Source organism: Eublepharis macularius, chromosome 12, assembly GCF_028583425.1.
Source record: "Eublepharis macularius isolate TG4126 chromosome 12, MPM_Emac_v1.0, whole genome shotgun sequence".
Taxonomy (NCBI): Eukaryota; Metazoa; Chordata; class Lepidosauria; order Squamata; family Eublepharidae; genus Eublepharis; species Eublepharis macularius.
In genome coordinates, this window is record NC_072801.1 from 24,312,926 (window position 1) to 24,330,269 (window position 17,344).

Below are 17,344 nucleotides of genomic sequence, written 5' to 3' on the forward strand. Positions count from 1 at the left end.
GCATTGAAAAACAAAATAAGCTTCTAGAAACATGAAGTCTGCACTAACCCATCATTTATAAGAACAACTGGTTCACGATTACCAGGTAGAATGGGATGGCTTTTAGACATTGTCTTTCCCAGGGGCCACTTTAACTTTGCTTTTTATTTTGTACTTAACAGTAATTTTCCATATCCATCCCATCTTCCTGGGAAATACTGAGGGAACTTTTGTTTTTGCTCCCCCAGCGTTTGTTTAGGATGATTTGGGCACCTCGTTTCTGGCCATTCTTTCTCAAGCAGGAGATTCCACATTTTTGGTCTTTTAGGTTCTTCACACCTTTTTGCTTACAACTTCCCAATTGTATTACCAGCTGTCCCTCTTTTTTTCAAAAGAAGAACATAAGGGAGGGGGGATCTTTTTTTTTTTAATTAAGAGGGATTTTCTAAGTTAAAGTATTTGAGTTGAGCAGCTGTTCTGCATTAGACAGAACTATCTGATGATAATGAGTGGTAGGTGATACAGTACAAAGAAACAGAAATAGAGTGTGAACAGCAGGGGTCTGGGAATTTTGTGTGTGATGGTATTTGAGGAAGCATTTGTGTGGTGCATCTTTCACTTGTTTGAACTAAGGATGCTGCAAATTTTACTGTAAACAAGTCTGACTGTTGAACTTGCTGTGCTCTAAGCTGGTGGTCAGATGCAAGCTGATCACTTGATCTGTTCAGTCCACGTCAAGCAGCGATGAACGACCGCTGAACTGGTTTGCATCACGTTTTCCTCAAACTGCACATGTACAGTTTGTGCAATTATGCAGGTGCTGTTAGTATCACTAAGGATTGCTTAGATCAATTTCAGAGGCTCAGATTTTATTAAAGCACAGCATTTATCAATGACTGATTTATATGATTTGCAAGTTATCAGATTGTCTATTTAAGCAGTTGCCTGCTCCACCACCCAAAGCATGAGAGTCATGGAACATATGAACCTGGGCTCTAGATATTATGACTTTTTATTTATTTATTTTGCTTCTATAAAATTCACTAAGCACACACCCAGAGGTGAAGCTTACTCCCTTATTTGTTTGGGGAGTAGTCTGATTTTGCTAAATTTAGTCTTTGGAAGGACAACACTGGTAAAATATCATAACAGACGTTTCTCCACTAATAGTCCTTTCATTACTGTAGATCTGGACCGTTCTGATACATGAATAAAAAAAGATTTTCAGGGGAGGTCTTTGCTAGTCCACAACATTTTTTTTTATACGATTTATACTGGCTAGGTGTGGTGCATGCATTCTAACCAGTTAATTATAATCCCAGCAGTTTCTGCGCATCACATGCCATATGTTCCAGTTTTGTTCACTCAGAAGATGTGTGTGTGTGTGTATTTCTGGGGATGACCCAAAAACTTATCTGAGAGATCTCTGTCTTTTGGTGCTACACCTCTGAAGATGCCAGCCACAGCTGCTGGCGAAACGTCAGGAACTACAATGACAAGACCACGGCAATACAGCCCGGAAAACCCAAAACAACCATCAATTATTCTCATCTTTGTACAGTCCCTAGCCCATCTGAGGATGTTCACATCTGAACACTGATAATTCTCGTAATAACAGATGTGAAACTGATCTCTGTCAGGTATTGTAGATAGCCCCAGTTCCTTTAAAAGTAAATGTAGATATAATGAAATATTTATCTGGGCAGTTATCAGCTGCCTCTGACCACCCCGGCTGCCTACTCATCCTTGTCCCCAATTCTTCATTTGATGATGCTCTCAATCCTATTACACATTCCTTGCTGGTGTTTTTTTTGGGTTCCTTTCCTTCACTGCATACCCTTGGTGTCAGTAAGGGCGAAGCTTCTGCAGCTTCAGGGTCTGAAGGACATCACAGGGCTTGGTTTGATCAGGGCTGTGCTGTATCTGTTCTCTCTGGCTGAGCCTAGCGTTCTAGTGAACTAGCCGGCATTGGAGCTGAACAGACATGGGGTGATTGTGGGAACTTCTCCACCACTGACATGGTCATTTCTCTAAGGATGTGTGTAAGCAAATGTGCTCGCTTATAACATGTTTGAGCTCATGTTTAGCAGATGTTTAAATCATCATATGGACAGGTCATATGCCAGATGTCTGTGTGAGCTCTTCCCTGGGGTGTGAGCTCTTCCCTGGGGTAAGAGAATAGAACATGGTCCCCACTTTCCTAGTGTCCACCAAGTGTTTTTAGAAAGTGGGCGGGGTCAGGTAGGGCTTTTGCTCCACAACATTTCTGATTGGCTGTTGGAAATTTTGTTCGTCGTCGTCCTTCTGTGCAGCCCCACATTGGGACTGCGCATGCGCAGGCCGGCCGTGGAAAGATTTGACTAGCTATAGAATCGTGAAGAGGGGGACGCTCGCTGGTTCCGCGCGTGCGCGGTTCCGTTCCCGCCAAAACCGGCATACTTAAGGCGAGCGTCCCCCACATTCCCTCAGTTCCTTTTTCGCCGCCGTCGGAATTGGTTCTACTAGCGTTTCTTTTTCCAACTCGTCATTATGGCCCTCTTCAAGAAATGTCAGAAATGTTCGACGAAGATGACCCACTCAGATGGGCACGATTTGTGCCTTCTCTGTCTCGGGGAAGGGCACATTGTTCAGCGCTGTGCTATTTGCCAGTCGTTTACACCCAAGGCCCGTCACGACCGTTCTGCTCGGCTGAAGGCCTTCCTCTGGGGGTCTAACCTTCTACCCCAAGATCAGGCGGGTAAGCAGGATGCGCCTCGTTCGGCCGCTTCTCCCGCTCCCGGGCCTTCGTCTGACCCGGCTCGTGGTTCCTCGGATCCGACCCCCTCGGAACCGACTGCGGTGCCGGCTACCTCCCTTGTGACCGAGGGTGCTACCCGCCCGAAAAAGCACTCGACGGAGCGCTCTGCTGTGGAACGGGCTGCTTTGGCGCCCCCGGCGAAAAAGTCGAAGTCTCGTTCGAAGCATCACAAACGAGACGTCTCCGCTCCCGCCACTCGCGGCCCTTCTCCTGTGCCGGCGTCTCTTTCAGCTCCCCCGCCTGATGCCTTGCACACGCCGTCGCCGCCGCACACGCCTCCACCGCATATAGAGGATGATTACATCTCGGTTCCGAACCTCCCGGATCCGATCATGGCCTTCGAACATGGCTTGTCATCCGCTCCTGCCTCTACTGATCCGTCCGTTCCATCCTGGCCCCAACAGCAGGTCCCAGACACCCGTTCGGTTCCGACCCCGTGGCTGCCTCCGGTGCAGAACTTCCCGGGCATAGGTGATGTGGCGACCTGGTCATCCTTCGTGTCCTGGCTCCAGTCGTCGGCAGCGCTTGTCCAACGCGCTGGCCTGGTTCCACCGGTACCTGCCTTCTCATCGGCCGTACCAGAGACGTCCGTGAGACACCCAGGACACGCGGTCGCCTCTCCGACGCTGCCTCCGGTCTCCCGCGCGGAACCGATGCCAGCTGCTTCTCCGCAGGTGCCGGAGTTCTCCGGTTCCGAGGATGAGGAGGGTCTGGCTTCCCCCTCTGAAGCTTCCTCCGACCTGGCGTGGGATCCGTCCCCTGACGACGCCGTCGGTGAGTCCAGAGCGTCCTCTCCCACCGAAGATCATCGCATGCTTCCTGACCAGATGATCCGAATGGCGGAAGCTTTGGAGTTGGATGTCACTTCTTCTGCCACGAAGCATAAGAGTAAAGTCCTCCAGGCGCTGTCCTCTGGATCATCGGCCTCTGTGGCTTTCCCTCCGGTGGAGGATCTCGTTGACGCCGCACACAACTTGTGGCAAGCACCGGCCTCGGTTCCGGCGACTGCCCGGAACTTGGAAAAATGTTATCGGCTGAAGCAGGAGGATTGCCCTTTTCTCTTCGCCCACCCGAAGCCTTCTTCCCTGGTCGCCGATGAGGTCAACGCTTGGTTCCGTCGAAACTCCCAATCCGCTCCAGTAGATCGAGAAGGCCGGGAACTGGATGCCCTGGGTCGCAAGGTCTACTCCTCCGCGTCCCTTGCTTTTCGTATCGCCAACTTTCAAGTGATAATGGGATCATACAACCTGTTCCTATGGAACCGACTGTCACCCTACATCGCTGACTTGCCCGCTGCCAGTCGACCCTTGGTCAAGGCTCTACAAGCTGAGGCTGTGAAGCTTGCAAAACAGCAGATGACAGCCGGGAAAGATGTGGCTGACTGTTCGGCTCGCTCCATGGCTTCCTCTGTGGTCCTCCGAAGGCATGCTTGGCTCCGCTCCACGGCCCTGCCTCTGGATAAGCGGACGAAGGTTAAAGATTTCCCCTTCGAGGGGAGCCTCTTATTTTCGGAGAAGACGGATGAGGCCCTGTCCCTCATGAAGAAGAATCACCAAACGGCTAAGTCCCTCGGAGTGATTGCTGACCAGTCGGCTTCGAGGTATCGTGCTCCTCGGTTCCAGTCCTTCCAAACGCCCTACCAGTCTTCCCAGCCCTACCACCAGTGCCAAGGCCGGTATTCTTCCACTTACTACGGCCACCGTGTTGCCAAGTAGGCCCCCTCCCCTGCTTTAAGGCCTGCCATGAACTGTGTTAAAGTTTCCTGCGTTGCTGTTTTACTGCTGCACCAAAGACTGCTTTGCACGTGTGTGTTCTGATACACGTGTCAGTTTCCTGCCTGCTTGCTAATTATCTTGCTGCTGCAATAGACTGTGTAGTTCACTGACTCCATGTTTGGATAACTGCACAAAGGACTCTCTTTCTGGGCAACCCTGCCCTGACCTGTATCTGGACTTCCCAGTGTGCGTTTGGACTGTGTTACAAGTATGCCCCGTGCCTGCATTGCCATCTGCCACGGACCGTGCCTGTTCCCTGCTTTGGACTGTGTTTTAAGTGTTGTTCCCCCTGCCTCCATGGAAGCCTGCCTCATATGGGCCCAAGCCGCTGCTAGCAGCCGGGCGCCTGCCAGGGAAACCTCCAGCGAGCCTGGCTAGGCGCTCCCTGGTCAGTTCCCGCCTGGAGCCTCCCGCGGGCCGGTCCCCGAGCTTGCCCTCGCTACCGGGCAGCCTGCAAACCAGCCTCAGCTATGCCCAGCCGGCATCCATGTTCTCAGGCAGCCAGAAGACCCTGGGAAGAGACTGCTTTGAGAAGCCATTTCGGCGAAGCGGGCACACCACGTCCGCAGCGAGAGCCCCTCGCCCCGCTCTGCATATCTTAGGAGCCGCCCCGGAGAAGAGCTAAGTGCTGACCATCCCAAGCACTTAAAGAATGCATCTCAAAGAAACCTCCGCATCCCAAAGCCGATGACATCAGGACAAGCCCTGTCCGCTGGAACATCCTTTCAGCCCACTTGGATTTCCCCCTCCCTCTTTTGTCCCCTCTTCCTGAGGTGTCACTTATCGCAATCTGATTACTAAAGTGGCCCATCCAAGCCATTCAGTAGCCCATTAGACCCTTTGTTTTAAACTGTGAGAACCACCAAGTACAGCACCAGCCCCAGGGTACGTTTTGGGGTATTTAAGCTGGTCTCCCAGACCACTCGGTGCCTCGGCCATTCCTATCCAGACTTCCTTGCTGTCCGTCTGTGGTTCCAGTGCTGGCATTGGGCCACCCTCGCTGCTGCGTCTCTGCTTCGCTCCAGGATAAGTGAGTATTCCCCCTATCATCGTTGGGAACCAGCTAATGCGAACGTCTCTGTATTTCCTACTCTGTATTTCTTAGACCTTGTATGTTCCTTGTATGATTGTGCAAGCTAGGCTTACGCCACACCTAATACACGTGTTTGGACCTGACTCGTTGTCTGCCTCTTTTTCACTAGAGTGTCTGGAATCAGGACCTCCGTAAACATAGGTTAAGATCCGCGCTAAATTTAAGTTACAGACTGCTAAAGCTAATTTCCCCCTTATAATAAAAAGCAGTTCTGGTAACAGTTTACTGGTGGAGAATGTGGGCATAACCCGGTTCGTGTGAATACACGTGAGTCGACACGCGTGTTTTCGGCGAACTGACTTAGAGGAAAATTTTCCAGACCTCAGTGTAAAGAGCGCAATTCTAGCTCAGGGAATTAAAAGTGTGAATGTGTGTGGCTCTAGCGAGCATTTCTATCTTGTGGGTTGGCTTTTCCCCCATTTCCTCCTTCAGCCAGCTTTGGACTACTTGCCTTTTGTGGTGCACCGCGAGGCCCTCCAGCCGTTATAACCGGTGTACTGTGGGTGAGGACCTCTGAACTGGTGAAGTTCCTGGCCACTTTCCGGGCCGCCTAAACGCGTCTATGTGGGTGGGATCCCAGAAGTAGGCTCTATAGATATATATCCTGAAGCAGCACATATAAAATTCTTTTCCGCCCTCCCCCGTCTCTCCTAAGTCCGTCCAGACCCCGCTCCTGCCAGCACTTAGGCTTCAATCCCCGCTCCGGAGGAAACGTGAAGGGATTGTTAGTCCGTTTAGTCAGTTAGCTTTGGGAATCTAAAGCCAGGTTCCTGAAGCCCCGCGGCAGCTGGCCGCACCGTGCTTAAGAGTTTTAAGTTAGACTCTTGGGCGCCTTTCCGCTTGCGAGTTCTAAGTCAGACTCGTGGGCGCACCTCGCTTGGGAGTCAGTGGGACTCTTGGGCACACTTTCGCTTGAGAGTTGGTAGAACTCTTGAGCGCTTTCTGCTTGGGAGTACAGTAAGCTTTACTCCTGAGCAATTTTGCTTGGGGACTTGCAGAGGCAGTCCTTGAGCGCATTTAGTCTTTTGGTCTTGGCTTGGAGACAGTTTAACCGTTTGTCTCTGAGCACGAGGCCTGGGGACACTTTTGAGTACAGTTCTTGGGCTTAGAGAGCTTGAGAGCATTTGCAGCTTCTGAGCAGAGGCTTGGAAGCATTTCTGGTTGCCTAAGCATAGGCTTGGGAGACCCCTGAGCTTTGGCTTCTGAGCAGAGGCTTGGGAGCACTGAGCGTTTTTGGTTCTTGGGCTTAGAGAGCTTGAGAGCACCTTCTGAGCCAGTAAACTTTTCCTGGTCCCGTGGCTTGTAGGCAAGCTTAAAACGGGAATAGGAATTTTTCCTTCTCCCCCGGTGGAGAAGAACAGAGTGTAGGACCCTTAAAAATACCCTTGTGAACCTAAAAGTAGGACCTTAAAACCCCCTGGTAAAAACCCTTGAGGACCTGAGGGAAGGATAAACCTCCCAAAAGGGACATAGAGAGGAAGAAGTTGTTAAAACCCTTGAGCAGCTTTAATCGCCCCACCCCTGGTGTCGCTGATCCACTCTTTAACCTCCTCCGAGATCAGCCTTAAACGAAGAAAAATGTACCGGGCAGCCCCCACCGTGCCCCGCCTGGAGAAGTGGCTAGTGAAGAAGGGAGATTGCCCGTGGGAAGCCGGTTCCTTCAAGGGACCCGACCCGCTCCAGATAGTCAGGAGTGCCTTCCAAGATTTTTGTGAGAAGGAGAAACCCAAGTCGAGCAAGAAAGATAGATACGGAGCTTGGGCACTTTTCACCGCCCTACAGGACAGCGTGTCCCTAATTAATAAGCTACAGATAGCTCAGGAAGAACAGGAACAGGAGATAGAAAAGCTAAGGAGAGAAAAGAAGGAACATGAGGAAAAAGCAGCCGAGTGGCGTTCCGAACGCGTTAACTTCATGCTGGAGAAGCAGGGACTAACCACTGCCCTCCAAGACGCCCAGCACAAGGCTGAAGTAGCCGCCGCTCGTGCCGATATGGCTGAGCACGCAGTAATTGAAGGACAAGAGAAAATTGCCAAATTAACCCATGCTGCCCAGTTCATGGCAGAGCAGAAAGTTGCAAAGATAGCCGCAGCAGACCACTCCGCTTGTAAGAGGGAGCTAGAGGCCCTAAAACAGCACCTGGGAATGCAGCAGGCCGTAATTTCCGCCGTGCATCCCGCAGCCCTCTTGGCCCTCCCCGAAGGTAGTACCGACAGCTGGTCACCCCCTTCGTCCCAGCCCGAGGAAGCTCCACAGCCCCTCCATCCGATAGCTACCAAAGAAATTGTCACCACAGATGAGGACGGCAGGAAGACAGACCGGGTCATTAAGGAAACCCGCAATTGGAGGCCCGATGAGCTCCAAGCCATAGCTGACCGAATGGGACCCCTGAACCGAGACTCAGCTATACAATGGTTTGCACACGTGACCATGTCCCAGCCCTCCGCCAGTGGCTCCGATGTAGCTCAGCTGGCTCGCCATTGTGCCAGCCCCGAAATAGTCACCTCTCTTAATGCATACATTTCTAACCGGAGACTAGCCACTCGCAGTCAGTATGGTGCCATGAAAGAGTTGTGCGCATTCCTATGGCCCACCAAGAGTTTAAAGGCCCTGTATATTGCAGAATCTCAAAAACCCGGAGAGGACCCAGAGGCATATTTAGCCAGGAAGCAGCTCCTAGCCGAACTAGCAGACGAGGTAGACTTAGACTTGAGCGACATGCCTGACTTCGATGACTTAGAGTTTAGGAGGGCAGTTATAGATGGGCTCAACAGCACCACTCGCCTGGCCCTGGCAGGAGTCGAACCCGGGAGCATTACATGGGGAGAGCTGGAATCCCGCATCAGGAGCATTGCTGGCCTGCTGCGGGAGACCGGAGCGATCCGCCATGTGAAGTCCCCGGCCCCCCATAGGAAAGAGAGTGAGCCCATCAACACAGTAACGTATGCCAACCATGGTCCCCACTCCCAATATCGGCCTCAAGGGCATAGCTCGTACTCAGAGCCTAGAGGTGGCATCTTGCGTGGGAGAAGCGGTAGCTTCACTCGGGGCCGCAGCCAGAGGGACTCCCGTCCAGGAGTAACCTTTGTGCCCACCCCCAGTCACTACCCTTCCTCCCCACAGGTACCCTCTGAGCCCTGGAGACCTGCGCTGCCCTCGGCACCCCTGCCCCCTCGGGCACCTCACCCCTACAATCATCAGGTCTACCCTCCCCCAAGTCAGGCTGACTCCTGGAGACTGCGGCCAAAGGACCATGAGGAGCCCTCTGACCTAGGAGAGCCGCCACCAGCTGGGAACCCCTTTTTCCAATAGGGATGCCCGGGGGTCACACATTATTCTCCCCACTTAACTGTCCATGGGAGAAAACCAAAGGTTGAGGCTAGCCTTCGACCTCCGGGAACTAAAAATAGCTTGGAACTTAAAAGAGAGAAGGAAAGATTCCAAAGGGTGATTCGCACCCAGAACCCAGCACCAACTTTGCCAGACACCTCTAAAGGAAATCTGGCAGAGCTGCAAAATAAAATTCAGGAGCTCATAAGTGTAAATAGGGAACAGAATTTAAAAATAAATGATCTTAATAAAGAGAATGAGGAATTAAAAGAAAAATTAAATGCTTGCACAATAGAGAAAGAGCAGCTCCACAATAAATTCCTTAGCATGCAGACTTTGCTGGAGAACCAGAATAATGAAACTGCCACTTTAAAAACCCTGATGCAAAATCTCCTGGAATCCCAGAGACTCACTGAGGCCAGATTAAAGACTTTAGAGGAACAATCAGTGATTGAATCAGCACCCCGCCCCGCCAAAGGCAGTGAAACATGTAGCCAGTCACCTTTGCCTCCAATTTCTGCCTCAGCCCCCATGCCCAAGAAGCCAGAATTCACTCTAGCCTCTGAGCATGTGCAGAGTTTAAAAGTAATTCCCCAAGAAATTGTCTTGGCTCCCATAGAGTGCCCCCAGCCAAGCTATACACAGCCCACCGTGACTGTGCCCTCTTGCAATGATCCTGAAGAACAGGTAAACAAAAGTAGAAATGCAGTTCCTTTAAAAGGATTAAATTGCTTTGAGAATCCAGTGCTTGCAACTACACACCAAATAGCTTTCTCTCAGCCTTCCCTGACTAACACCCCTGAAGAAAACCTTATGTTATGCCTGTGTGGTTTAGTAGTGCTCGAGCTAATTCAGAGACATGTGTGCAGCTGTTTCCTCATTTTAAAATGCTCAAGCCCAAAACTTAGTGAAAAGGTAGAGCCTCCAGCAGCAAGTGCAGTCAGGAATGTAATAATGCAAGTGAGCAAACTCCAGAAAGAATCCCAGTTGCTAGCAGCGTCTGAAACAAACTGTTCCCACTCAGCGCTATACCCCCACCCCTCATTGAAATGGAAAAACTGGCCAGACCAGGATTCTGACCTCCTCCCAGTTCGTCCTTTTGTCCTCTCCCAGGCTGAAGTAAGCCCAAATAAATGTAATCACTGGTTCCCTGTCAGAATTTGGAAGGGATTAGAACCAGGAGAGGAAAAACCACCTTAAGGAGACTTGAGTTCAAGTCCCCGCAGCCCCCGTCCCTTTTCGTTGTGCAGTCTTAACTTTATGTGTGTGTGAACCTGAAGCCCAATTCCCTTTTGAGATTAGATGTAAAAAGCCAACTTGGCTTCATATAATCATTTAGTGTTTTTGTTATTTCTTGTCAGTCCTATTCTTTAACTTCATTAGGCGGGCCCCACAGTTGGGACCCTTGGGGGAAACACGGCAACCAAAGCCAAATAGGACCACCACCGAAAGTGATTCTTAATTGGATTTTAAGCCGCGTGTTCGGAAAAAAATTGCACAGGCAAAAGAGATTTGCTGTGTGTGAAAGTGTTTGGAGAGGCTTTAGCCCAAAAGTGAATGCAGTCTTCCAACGTTGAAACCACCAAAAAAGGTGATTTCTTTGTTTGAAAACATTTCACCCGCCGTGCTGGTGAAGATCCCGCATCTACGTAGATTCGGGGTCTCACCTGCCAGACCCACGCTTTCGCATGATGGTCGGCTTTGGCTTTGAGGGCCGTGCCTCCCCTGGAAAAGGACCCCCAGATAGCCCAACATCCCTCTTTTACTAATGTTCATATTCGTCATGGTGAGTTGCTATACGGCGCCACCAGTCCGTACGCTTTAGTGCAAAAGTAAAAGACCCACCAGTATTTTGTAAATATGTGCCCTCTGGAATGTGTTATTGGGGTGCGTTCGCCACGCACAAGGGGCAGCGTGCCTCATTTACATAGCCAGGATCCCCCGCGCCAAGATGACCCCCGAATAACCCAGACCCAGTGGCGCCGGCAGATCTCGGCCGCCTCCGCCGCTTTTCGATAAACGCTGCCGAGCACCTTCGGCTCCACTTCGGCCCTTTCCGCCAGCAGCCGCCCGCCCCACGTAATCTTTTTCCTTGCCCGTACCGTATAAGGGAAAAGAAGGGGGGGAGACATATTGAAGTTATAGTGAAGCCCTGCCAGGCCTTCCAAGTAAGGGCAACCTAAAAGTACCCCACACCCGTATGCTTCTTGCCCCGTGTGTTTTTCTTTTTGCTCAGTGCATTTTTCTTTCGCCCCGAGTATATTTTTCTTTTTGCCCGGTGTACCTTTTTTTTTAAACCAGAAATTGGGGCCTCCCGAGGGAGTCCCTCCAAAAATTGGTTGTCCTGCAAACATATGACGAAGGCCTATTTTTGAAAATTACAGCGAGGGCCCCCGTCTGCAGCAACCCTTATAGTTAATGGAAACCGCTCTCTAGTTTTTTTCTTTTTAAAACGGCAAGGCCAGGCCGAGCCGGACCAACACCTCTCAGCCCGCAAAATAAAAGCAGCCCGCCACCAAGCCAGGGGCACCTGAAGGCCACATAGTCCAGGCACCCAGGGACCTCTGGGGCGAGTTTGCATAATCCCGCCTAACGTTCAGCCGACCCTTGCTCGACGTAAAGACGTCCCCCCTGAAATATACATGCTTTAGGAGGAAGCCTCCACACAGGAGTTCCCCAGAGCAACAAGCTGGAAGGCTCGCTTAGTGCTCCGGGACTTCTCGTTCGAGCCCCACCTAACATACAGTGCTGGCAGAAATACGCCCTCCTTTTTCCCCCCGCTTTACTTCACTTATTTTGCTGCAAGAAACTCAGGGAGCCTGTACTTATATCCGCAGGTCTCCCCAGGATATTTTCACCACAGAAACAAAAGGAAAAGGAAGGCCAGGAGATGAGGCACTTGGCTACTCTGTGTTTGCTCGTGCTGGCAGGCACCCTAATAGAGGGACGCCCGTCCAAATTAATGCCCTACCCCCACTGGAGATGTATTAATACCCTGGCAGGGAATGAAATGATGGTCTGCAAAGTTGTGCAGCAGAGCAATATGACCACCCCTACGGATCGCACAAACTTCCGCAGTTGCGAAGAGCAGTGGATCCGACCCCCAGAGCTTGTTATTTTATGTGTGGGAGTCAAAACCATGTCCCAAGAACTGGTATGCTACTCGCCTACTGATACAGTTTCACCACTTGCTCCAATTCCATGTATGTTCCTTCCCCGTATCAGGCCAGCCCCCACCGCAGTCCCGGTGGTAGACAAATATACCACCCCTGCCAACTTCGAAACCTCGCCATTTGTTACTGAGGCTTTCGGACCATACTGTGAAGTTATTCTAGTGTCGGCCGCAGTATGGAAGGCAGGAGACCCCTTTAGAATGACCATCCTACTAGGCACTACTACCACTGAATATGCATCAGTCACTATCACGCCCCCTTCAGGTGCAGTTCTCTCCTTTGCTATAGAGCGCTGGGAGAACCTGACCTGGATTGTAAAGGAGGAAGACCTAGCCAAACATGGCCCACCCGATTGGATACTGGTTCAGCAGACGCCCGAATGCCAAACTAAGCCCCTAGTAGAGAAATTTCACCAGCTTGGGCTGCTCTTTGTAAACTTGACTCACGAACCAGGCAATTATTCCCTGCTGATCCGGACCCAGGAGACCCACGCCATCCAAATTGACCCTTTTATTGCTAGCAATGAACAATTAAGCCAAGGCGGCACGCATATAGTGGGCTCCCATGTTTTAAAAACTGACATTCGAGAGAGAGTTCTAGTCCGCCCGCAAATGTCTTTAAAAGAGATCCGCATAGACTTAGCTGAGCTAAATGTAACCCAGAGGCTGCCGCAGTGCGCTCTCTATCTGGAGGCCGGTAGCAAGGGTTGGAATGCATGGCTACAACTGTGGATCGATCCCTCTCCCTCTCTCTCGCGTGCCAGATGAAGCATTGCCGACTGGACTGCTCCTGCAGCCGGAGGCTTAGCAATCATGGATTCGGTCAATATTGAGACTCTCGCTAATAAGTTTGCCCATGTCACGACTAGCATCTCTGACTTAGGTAAACCGGTGGTGCAGTCCCTAAATTCCATTTCGAATGGGCAACACGAGATCAGCTCCATTTTAGTTAACTGGGAGAGTCAAATTGAAAGAGATTTTTCTCTGCTGCTCAAAGGAACACAGTCTTTGGAACGCAACATGTCAATAGCCATGGCATGTATGCAAGCCCAACAATTAAATCAGGCTGTGGCCATGGGGCTAATTCGGCAAGCCACGGACGGGCACTTGCCCCTGGAAATCAAAAGATTGATTACACCCAAATTGTCACCTATAGAACTGGAGCTTGAATCCTGGTGGTCTCTTGTAAATTCCTCATTCTCACCGACCACCCAGGAGCTTAAATTATTTTTATTAACGGCCAGTGCGCACGAGTCATTCCACGTGTATCCAGTCGTGCCTCTGGGACTCCAAGTTAGCGACACCGAGGTTCTCTACGCCAGCCACCCCGACCATTGGGCCCGCTTCACCCCGACCGGATGGCAACTCGTCAGCCTCCAAGGGTGCCAGCATCGAGACCAGACCGGCTTCATTTGCCAGGACCAAGCCTTTGCACCGCATCACCCCTGTGTAGCCCCGCAAGTCGACGCCCTCAACGAGTGCCCCTTCGAGGTCGTCCGGGAGAACAGCTCCGCTGTCGTCTACATTGGGAAAGGATGTGCCTGCGTGCGAACGGCCTGCGATTTTGTGGTCCTGAACTCGTTCCAGCTGAAGCCCGTGATCCCGGGAGTCAATCGCTGCTTTTGCAACCTGTCTTCGGTGGCAGCCTGCGACTTCACCTACACGGTACCGGTCTGGACCCAAGAAGAGATCCTGGTGGCACCCTCCATCTATCGTTATGTGAAGCCCATTCCCCTTGGCATCGGTCTGGAGCTAATCCACGAGCTCCTGGCCCACCCGCAGCTCCACCGCACCCTCCAGAGCATCCAGAGGGACGGGGACACCACTGCTTTGGTTGTGTCCCACAACGGAAAGGAGATTTTGGATCTGGTCCAGCGGATTAAGACCACCGGTGAGCACTCGTGGTGGGAAACCCTCTTTGGCTGGAGCCCCACTGCCACTGGAATTTACAATTTGGCTTTACACCCAATCATCGTTATTTTGGCCTTTCAAGTTTTGTTATGTGCCTCACTGCTTTATTTGGGCTGTTGGAGCCGCCGACAGCTCCAGCAACTCCAACTGTCCTACCGTTTGGATCACTACAACCCCGACCTCCTCTTGCCTTAATGGTTGTTCTTGGCGCCCCATTTCTATTCCTTGCTTATTTTGTTGTTTATGGTGTTATGAACTATGATTATGTTTATTGTGTGTATGGATCTTGCACCGGCCCCATGGACGCTCTGCTGCCGGATACCGCTCCGAGGCCCTCTTGTGGACTAGGGGGGGACGTATTACTCTGCCTCCCAGCCCACGGCCCGTCTCCAAACGACCGCCAGCAGCGCCACCTCCATGAGGACTAGAACTGTGTGTCCGAAGCCCTTCTCGCCGCCTGCCGACCCTGCCCTGCGGATTAACGCAGACAGCAAGGGGGGGTGGAAGTGTGTTTTGGAACACATGGACTAAGTTTGCTTGTTCTTGTAAATATGCAACCCAGTCTAGCAGCTGTACTGCGGACTGAGCCGTCTGTGATCTTTGCTGCTCCATTGTTTTAAGTTTCTTATGAATTTCTCGCCATTGCTTCTTATGAATTTTACTCCCATGAATTTAGCCCCGAACTAGTCCCTCTCTCTATCTATTGCAAGTGCGCCCATGAACTTTATCCCTATGAATTTGATTTTAACCTTTTGAATTGCCTTTTTAACCTGACTCCCTCCGCCGAGGTAATTCTAGCCTATTTATTGTTTTATGAATTTGGTTTTAACCGGGACCCCTACTGAACGGTCTCTTTTAAATGTTATTTTATTCCTGATTTTAGACTCTATGAATTTGGTTTTAATCTGGCTGCATGAGTTAGCCTTTTAATAGCGAAGTTTTATTTTTCTGCCCCCATGAGCCCTTCCGCCGCTTACCCTCATGAATTATTTCCTCGCACTTGCTTTTATCATTGCTGCTTTTATCTATGAATTGGTTTTAACTTCCTGGTCTATTGCTTTTATCATATATATATATCTTTATGATTTTAACCATTTATGAATTGCTCTACCCTCTATGAATTGATATATGCCTGACTTGCACTTTCTTATATGAATTATTCCCTCACCTATGAGCTTTGTTTTAACTTCCTATGAAATAGCCTGCTTTTATTCTTACATTCATGAATTGTATCCATGAATTGCCTTTGCTTTTAATCCTATGCCTATGAATTAATCCATGTATATGAATTGCTCCTGGTTTTTAGTGCTTTTAACCCATCATGAATTACGTATGAATTACCTCCATCCATGAATTGATCAATGTACAAGAATATGAATTATTGCTATTTATATGCATGAATTGCTCATGGCTGCCTATATCACTATGAATTGCTATTACTTATGAATTATTGCTATTTATTCTGACGGTTGCACTTAGCACACCCCCTGGTGTGAACCCAGAGACCTGCAGCCCATTGGCTGATCTAAATTGCACTTATTCGGTTAGGTGGTTCTCCAAACTAAATTTTTGAGTGACGCCTCCCCCTCCTTCCCTTCCCACTCCTCCTTCGCTCGAAGCTCGACCACCGGACATTGCCGACCACCTCGCCTTTGAAGTCAAGTTCGGAGACCCACGCGCCTGACGCCACGGGGTCTCCGAGGGGGGGAATTGTTGCCAAGTAGGCCCCCTCCCCTGCTTTAAGGCCTGCCATGAACTGTGTTAAAGTTTCCTGCGTTGCTGTTTTACTGCTGCACCAAAGACTGCTTTGCACGTGTGTGTTCTGATACACGTGTCAGTTTCCTGCCTGCTTGCTAATTATCTTGCTGCTGCAATAGACTGTGTAGTTCACTGACTCCATGTTTGGATAACTGCACAAAGGACTCTCTTTCTGGGCAACCCTGCCCTGACCTGTATCTGGACTTCCCAGTGTGCGTTTGGACTGTGTTACAAGTATGCCCCGTGCCTGCATTGCCATCTGCCACGGACCGTGCCTGTTCCCTGCTTTGGACTGTGTTTTAAGTGTTGTTCCCCCTGCCTCCATGGAAGCCTGCCTCATATGGGCCCAAGCCGCTGCTAGCAGCCGGGCGCCTGCCAGGGAAACCTCCAGCGAGCCTGGCTAGGCGCTCCCTGGTCAGTTCCCGCCTGGAGCCTCCCGCGGGCCGGTCCCCGAGCTTGCCCTCGCTACCGGGCAGCCTGCAAACCAGCCTCAGCTATGCCCAGCCGGCATCCATGTTCTCAGGCAGCCAGAAGACCCTGGGAAGAGACTGCTTTGAGAAGCCATTTCGGCGAAGCGGGCACACCACGTCCGCAGCGAGAGCCCCTCGCCCCGCTCTGCATATCTTAGGAGCCGCCCCGGAGAAGAGCTAAGTGCTGACCATCCCAAGCACTTAAAGAATGCATCTCAAAGAAACCTCCGCATCCCAAAGCCGATGACATCAGGACAAGCCCTGTCCGCTGGAACATCCTTTCAGCCCACTTGGATTTCCCCCTCCCTCTTTTGTCCCCTCTTCCTGAGGTGTCACTTATCGCAATCTGATTACTAAAGTGGCCCATCCAAGCCATTCAGTAGCCCATTAGACCCTTTGTTTTAAACTGTGAGAACCACCAAGTACAGCACCAGCCCCAGGGTACGTTTTGGGGTATTTAAGCTGGTCTCCCAGACCACTCGGTGCCTCGGCCATTCCTATCCAGACTTCCTTGCTGTCCGTCTGTGGTTCCAGTGCTGGCATTGGGCCACCCTCGCTGCTGCGTCTCTGCTTCGCTCCAGGATAAGTGAGTATTCCCCCTATCATCGTTGGGAACCAGCTAATGCGAACGTCTCTGTATTTCCTACTCTGTATTTCTTAGACCTTGTATGTTCCTTGTATGATTGTGCAAGCTAGGCTTACGCCACACCTAATACACGTGTTTGGACCTGACTCGTTGTCTGCCTCTTTTTCACTAGAGTGTCTGGAATCAGGACCTCCGTAAACATAGGTTAAGATCCGCGCTAAATTTAAGTTACAGACTGCTAAAGCTAATTTCCCCCTTATAATAAAAAGCAGTTCTGGTAACAACCGCTCCTTCTCCGGTTCGCAGAAGGGTGCTGCTAAAAGGTCTTCTCGGAACCGAGGGAAACAGGGACCTCAACGCTCCCCGAAAGGTCCGGCGTCGGGTCCGAAGCAGCTCTTCTGACTAGATCTGGACACTGCCCTGCCTGCCTCCCAGGATGTTGGCCAGACCCCCTTGTTTGGGAAGAGGCTCCG

At 50.9% G+C, this 17,344-nt stretch overlaps 1 protein-coding gene across 2 annotated transcripts in view; it reads left to right on the forward strand.

Annotated features, from left to right (window-relative positions):
• Positions 1–17,344, forward strand: part of MAD1L1 (mitotic arrest deficient 1 like 1) — a 545,441-nt gene that overhangs the window by 207,379 nt on the left and 320,718 nt on the right. The window lies entirely within an intron of this gene.